We start from the raw sequence: 7,164 nt of genomic DNA, 5'->3' as shown, positions 1-7,164 counted from the left end.
CTGCCTCCAATTTATTTCATTCCCATTCCACAAGCAACACCTGTGTCTGTAAAGGCTGCTTTGCAACTCCTTCAGATGTTCACAGCTGTGGAGACTCAGAAAATTGACCTACCCCTTCACTTAGGCATGATCCTTAATATTTATAACCATAAAAAGGTAAAAGACAACTATATTTCTATTATGGGTATACTTAGTGCAGATATAATTTGATTTTATTGTGATAATATGAAAAATAAATTATATAAATTACAATATAAAAAAGATACTAGAGTTGGAAAGGGGATTGTACTAGAAAAAAAGAGGAAAATGGAGAGAGATGTGTCAGTGTCAGTCTTTCTAAGAACCCTAAATACAAGAATCCTGGATTCTAATCTTCTTTCAAAAAAAGGGGGATCCTCCTGGGCAGTGCCAGACTCTTGGAAAGAGGAGAACTACCTGCATGGCTCCAAAGAAATGACCAAAAAAAAAAAAAAACCCTAAAAAACTAAAACTATAATATGTTACAAATTTATGTGTTTTTTCATGTAACTATTGATACTTTTGATTTCTTCTTCTGAAAACTTGCTATTTATATGCTTTGATCATTTTTTTATAAAAAGCTCTTATTTTATACTTACCTGGCAAGGGTGATTCCATGATCATGAAGGTGGTTTCCCCAGGGTATGGCTTATCCATTGTGGTCAGGATGGGCTAACCCCTGGGATTTCCCTAAATGAGGGGAAATTCAACTGCATAATTTGTGATAGTGGGGGGACTGTATTCACACTCTCCCCTGTTTCTGACGTTCAAAGGAAACCAAATCAAAACAAAACAAAAGCTCTTATTTTTACAAATTTAGCTGTTTCCTATATATTTGAGAAATAAGACTTATCAGAGAAACAATATAAATTTTTTCCCATCACTTTCCTGTTTGGCTTCTAATTTTGACTACATAAATTCTGTGTTTGTGCATAAACTTTTTATTTTCATGTAATCAAAATTATGTATTTTACTTCCTGATCCTTGCTATCTCTTATTTGGTCATAAAGTTTTTCCTTATCCACAGATATTACAGGTAAATTTTTTGATACTCCTCTAATTTACATACACCATCACCCTTTATATCTTAATCATTTAGTCATTTTTGGCCTTATATGGTATAAGATGTGTTCTATACCTAGTTTATTCCAAATTGCTTTCCAGTTTTCTCAGCAATTTTTTTTTCTTTTTCCCCAAAACTGGGATTTTTAGGTTCCTCAAACACTAAATTATGATCAATTATGTATATGATGACCTAATCTATTCTAGTGATCCATTACTATATTTCTTAGCCAGTATCAAATTATCTTAGTAATATAGTTTGAAATCTTGAATTGCTACCCTGCCTTCCTTTTAATAATGTTGGTTGATTCCTTTAACATTCTTGACTTTTTGTACTTCCAGATGAATTTTGTTATTATTTTTTTCCGAGCTCTATAAACTCTTTGTTAGTTTGATTAGTATAGTACTGAATAAATAAACTAACAGGTAGAATTGTCATTTTTATTATTTTGGTTTTGCCTACCCATGAGCAATTAATATTTCTTTAGTTTTTTAGATCTGTCTTTATTTTGCAATTGTGTTCATATAATCTTGAGATTTGTCTTGGCAGGTAGACTCCTAGGTATTTTATTTTGTCTTGTTATTTTAAATACAATTTCTCTTTCTAGCTCTTCCTGCTGGGCTTTGCTGATGATATAAAGAAGTACTAATGATTTCTGTGGGCTTATTTTATATCTTTCAACTTTGCTAAAGTTGTTATTGTTTCAACTAACTTTTTAGTTGATTTCTAGGATTTCTAGGATTCTAGGATTCTAGGATCATCCAATCGTCTGCAAAAAAAAAAAAAGGTGGTTTAGTTTCCTCATTGCCTATTTTTATTCCTTCAATTTGTTTTTCTTGTCTTATTGTTGTGGCTAGCATTTCTAGTACAATGAGTGATGAGAATGGACATTCTTATTCCATTCCTGATGTTATTGGAAAGGCTTCAAGTTTATCTTCTTTTATAGATAATGTTTGCTCTTCATTTTAAATAGATACTACTTACCATTTTAACAAAGCCTCCACTGGCTTTGTTATTCCAATTTTTTTTTTTTTTTTTTTTTTTTTTTTTTTTGCTAGATGGAACACTTTATTTTTTTTTTTTTTTTATTTAATAGCCTTTAATTTACAGGATATATACATGGGTAACTTTACAGCATTAACAATTGCCAAACCTCTTGTTCCAATTTTTCACCTCTTACCCCCCCCACCCCCTCCCCTAAATGGCAGGATGACCAGTAGATGTTAAATATATTAAAATATAACTTAGATACACAATAAGTATACATGACCAAAACATTATTTTGCTGTACGAAAAGAATCAGACTCTGACTTATTGTACAATTAGCTTGTGAAGGAAATCAAAGATGCAGGTGTGCATAAATATAGGGACTGGGAATTCAATGTAATGGTTTTTAGTCATCTCCCAGAGTTCTTTTTCTGGGTATAGCTAGTTCAGTTCATTACTGCTCCATTAGAAATGATTTGGTTGATCTCGTTGCTGAGGATGGCCTGATCCATCAGGACTGGTCATCATCTAGTATTGTTGTTGAAGTATATAATGATCTCCTGGTCCTGCTCATTTCACTTAGCATCAGATTCGGTGTAAGTCTCTCCAGGCCCTTCTGAAATCATCCTGTTGGTCATTTCTTACAGAACAGTAATATTCCATAATTTTCATATACCACAATTTATTCAGCCATTCTCCAACTGATGGACATCCATTCAGTTTCCAGTTTCTAGCCACTACTAAAAGGGCTGCCACAAACATTCGTGCACATACAGGTCCCTTTCCCTTCTTTTATAATCTCTTTGGGATATAATCCCAGTAGTAACTACTTGGATCAAAGGGTATCACAGTTTGATAACTTTTTGAGCATAGTTCCAAACTACTCTCAAAATGGTTGGATTCGTTCACAACTCCACCAACAATGAATCAATGTCCCAGTTTTCCCACATCCCCTCCAAAAATCATCATTATTTTTCCTGTCATCTTAGCCAAATCTGACAGGTGTGTAGTGGTATCTTAGAGTTGTCTTAATTTGCATTTCTCTGATTAATAATGACTTGGAGCATCTTTTCATATGACTAGAAATAGTTTCAATTTCTTCATCTGAGAATTGTCTGTTCATATCCTTTGACCATTTTTCAATTGGAGAATGGCTTGATTTTTTATAAATTAGAGTTAATTCTCTATATATTTTGGAAATGAGGCCTTTATCAGAACCTTTGACTGTAAAATATTTTCCCAGTTTATTGCTTCCCTTCTAATCTTGTCTGCATTAGTTTTGTTTGTACAAAAAACTTTTCAGTTTAGTATAATCAAATTTTCTATTTTGTGATCAGTAATGATCTCTAGTTCTGCTTTGGTCATAAAACCTTCCCCTTCCACAGGTCTAGAGGTAAACTATCCTATGTTCCTCTAATTTATTAATAATTTCATTCTTTATGCCTAGGTCATGAACCCATTTTGACCTTATCTTGGTGTACGGCGTTAAGTATGGATCAATGCCTAGTTTCTGCCATATTAGTTTCCAATTTTCCCAGCAATTTTTATCAAACAGTAAGTTCTTATCCCAAAAGCTGGGATCTTTATTCCAATTTTCTTAATAGCTATGAGTGTTGTATTTTGTCAAAGGCTTTTTCTGCAAAGATTGATAAAATCATATGATTTTGTGGGTTTTTTTAGTTATTGATATAGATATTGTTTTGATATTGACATGTCACCATGTCAATTATGGTCATAGTTTTCCAAATATTGAATCAGCCTTGCATTCCTGGTATAAATCCTATCTGGTCATAGGGCATAATCTTTGTAATATATTGCTATTAGGTCCTTACTAGTATTTTATTTAAATTTTTTATATTAGTTGATAGTTGTTTTTCTCTGTTTTTACTCTCCATGATTTGGAAAGGTATCAAAATCATATTTATGTCATAATTTGACATAACATTTGATAAGGCTCCTTCTTTATTTAAAAAATAATTTACATAGTAGTGGAATTAATTGTTCTTTACGTTTTTGGTGGAATTCACCTCTAAATATATTTAGTCTTGAGGTTTTTTCCTTAAGGAGCTCATTGATGATTTATGCAATTTCTTTTTCTAAGATCTTGTTATTTAAGTATTTTACTTCCTCTTCTGTTAATTTGAATAGTTTATGTTTTTGTAAATAGTCATCCTTTTCACTTAGATCATTATATTTCCTCTGGCATATAATTGGGCAAAATAACCCCTAATAATTGCTTTAATTTCATTCTCATTGGTGGTATATTCACCTTTACACTTTTGATACTAGTAATTTGCTTTTCTTCTAATTTAAAAAATCAGATTAATCAATTTTATTGATTTATTGATTGGTTTATTGATTTTATTGTTTTTCAACCCATTCTTATTTTTATTTATTAATAAAAATGGTTTATTTAACTTTCAGTTTTATTAATCTCACCTTTGATTTTTCAGAATTTCTATTTTGGTGTTTAATGAGGTTTTTTTAATTTGTTCATTTTCTAGTTTTTTTTAGCTTTATGCCCAATTCATCTGCTTTTTTTCACTTTAGTTGAGGTACACATTTAGTGGCATATATTTTCCCCTAAGTACTTCTTAGGTGCATCCCACAAATTTTATCTCACATCCCACAAATTAAATGCCACAAATGTTAACTCATTTTTATTTTCTTTAAAGAAATTGATTGTTTTTATGATTTGTTGTTTGACCCACTCATTCTTTATATTTAGAATCTATAGTTTCCAATTAGCTTTTAATCTGTGTTTTCATTATTAGAAGGGAAGCAATAAACTAGGAAAACATTTTTACATTCAAATGTTCTGATAAAGGCCTCATTTCTAAAATATATAAAGAATTGACTCAAATTTATAAGAATTCAAGCCATAATCCAATTGATAAATGGTCAAAGGATATAAACAAATAATTTACAGATGAAGAAATTGAATCTATGTCTAGTCATATGAAAAGGTACTCTAAATCAGTATTGATCAGAGAAATGCAAATTAAGGCAACTTTGAGATATCACTACATACTGCCTCTCAGATTGGCTAAGATGACAGGAAAAGATAATGATGAATATTGGAGGGGATGTGGGAAGATTGGGACTAATACATTGTTGGTGGAACTGTGAACAAATCCAATCATTCTGGAGAGCAATTAATTTTTATCAATTACCTGACATTAGAGACCTTACCATTTTCATGAAGAATGCCTGAACGTACTTGTGTTTTATTAAATATCTATTTCTCCCTGAAGGATTATACTCAATTTTGTTAGGTAGGTGATTTCAAGTTTCATTGCTCATTAAGGTTAAACTGTTTATCCTCCTATGGGGGAAGAGTAAACCTAAAAAAGTTAGACCCAACTTCCTGAATAACTTGTCCTTGGGCTGGTAGATAACAAAAAGAGGTAAATCCAGTCCAGGAAGTATTTCCAAGTCACAGGTTCTAATAGAATATATTATCTAAGTTGCTTAGGAGTAATACTTTTACCTTATTAATTTAACTTAGTTAAATTTCTTACTAAGATAAAGCTGCTGAATAGACAGCCTTTTTGATTGGTAGCTGTGAGACAGAAAAGACTTCCTAGTGGATGGGACTGAAGCTGAAAGATTTAATTGACAGCTATACAAATACCTAAGTCTCTTATCAGAACTAGGGTTAGCTTATGTGTGCAGCAGAATGCGAAAGAGTTGATGGATGACTCATTAGCTTCCCTGAGGATCCTATCTGAGAAAACAGTTTACCATCTGATCCTAACAATGCCCCTGATGATGGTCCCACAGTTCAATCATAATGATATTTCTATAGCACCTTCTTATATTCTGCATATGCTTGCTCTATTTTTATGGTATTTTTGATATTTTTTATTATATTTATGTAGCATAGCTTGCTTAGCCTTTCCCCAACAGATAATAAGGTGATGTTTTGCACATATTTAGAGTACAATAAATATCTGAGATTTAAAAAAATACAAGACTTTTTTTTTTTGATTGACAGTGATGGTATAAATATGTTGATGATTATGACTTGTACATAAGAAGTTTGTACTTGTATATTGCTTTAAGAGAAAGGAATTTAGGCACAGCTAGGTGGCTCAGTAGATAGAGTACCAATCCTGAAATCAGGAGGATCAGAGTTCAAATCTGATCTCAGACACTTAATGATGCAGGTGTGGTCCCTTTTAAGAATTGATCTATTCCTTTCTTTTTGATTCCCAACCCCTCCTAGTTGATGCATTATCAATCCAGGACCTTTTGATTCACAAATCCTGGTCCCTTTGAATTCCAGTAGAAGATCCAGGCCTGTCCCAGCCCCACCCAGATCTGAGCCAACTTGGGTCTCCACCCAAAGGCCCCTCTAGCTAAATCTCTCATTATAAAAGAGTTAAGCTGGAATCCTCTCTTTGCAGAGGTTCCAAACATGCCAGCCTTACTCCTGGCATGCTAGGGATCTCTGTCTACTGGAATTCTGTTTCCGGTGCCCTTCTTATCTCTACCTTCACCCATTTCCTTAACTATACTTCCAAACCCCATAATAAGCCTCTTTGTCAATCTAGCTTTTCGGGTCTATAAATTCTTTTATAGGGAACTCTCATGCCGCTTCTAGACCTCATTTAACTCCATATCCTTGCGCCAAATCCAAAGGGGGCAGGGGAGCTCTATTTGACTCCCTGTACCTTGAATCTGCCACTAGACCTCAATTAAATCCTAATTTCATTTAGGTAACCCATATCTAGGCCTCATCAAAGTGACAGAAAAGACACCAACAACATAAAATGATTTTTTAAAAAAAGATAGGAGAGTTATCCAGCAAGATTGAGAATAGATAGACTGCCCAAGTGATCTATGATGTGAGATTTGTCACCAAATGATAGCAGGTACCAAAAGTTGGAGTTTGGTCATATGAAGAATTTACAATGGCCATTCTCTTTGGCAAAAGGTAGATTTATTTAGGGAAGAGGTTACAGACCAAATTAAGGGATCTGGTAGACATCAAAAATGGTAAATATGAAATAGAGTTGGGAGAGCATATGAAAGACAAGTTCCTCAATGAAACTCAGAATTACCCAATAGAAAGGGAACATACCCCATGAAGT

At 32.9% G+C, this 7,164-nt stretch overlaps 1 non-coding gene across 1 annotated transcript; it reads left to right on the top strand.

Annotated features, from left to right (window-relative positions):
• The first annotated feature begins 609 nt into the window (after positions 1-609).
• Positions 610-775, top strand: LOC111718877. The gene has a single exon (XR_002769273.1). It is a non-coding gene; the product is annotated as a U1 spliceosomal RNA (small nuclear RNA).
• Positions 776-7,164: the final 6,389 nt, after the last annotated feature.

Source organism: Sarcophilus harrisii, chromosome 2 (genome assembly GCF_902635505.1).
Source record: "Sarcophilus harrisii chromosome 2, mSarHar1.11, whole genome shotgun sequence".
In the NCBI taxonomy this organism is placed as follows: Eukaryota; Metazoa; Chordata; class Mammalia; order Dasyuromorphia; family Dasyuridae; genus Sarcophilus; species Sarcophilus harrisii.
The sequence above is the reverse complement of the archived record's forward strand: the minus strand, read 5'-3'. Positions and strand labels throughout refer to the sequence as shown.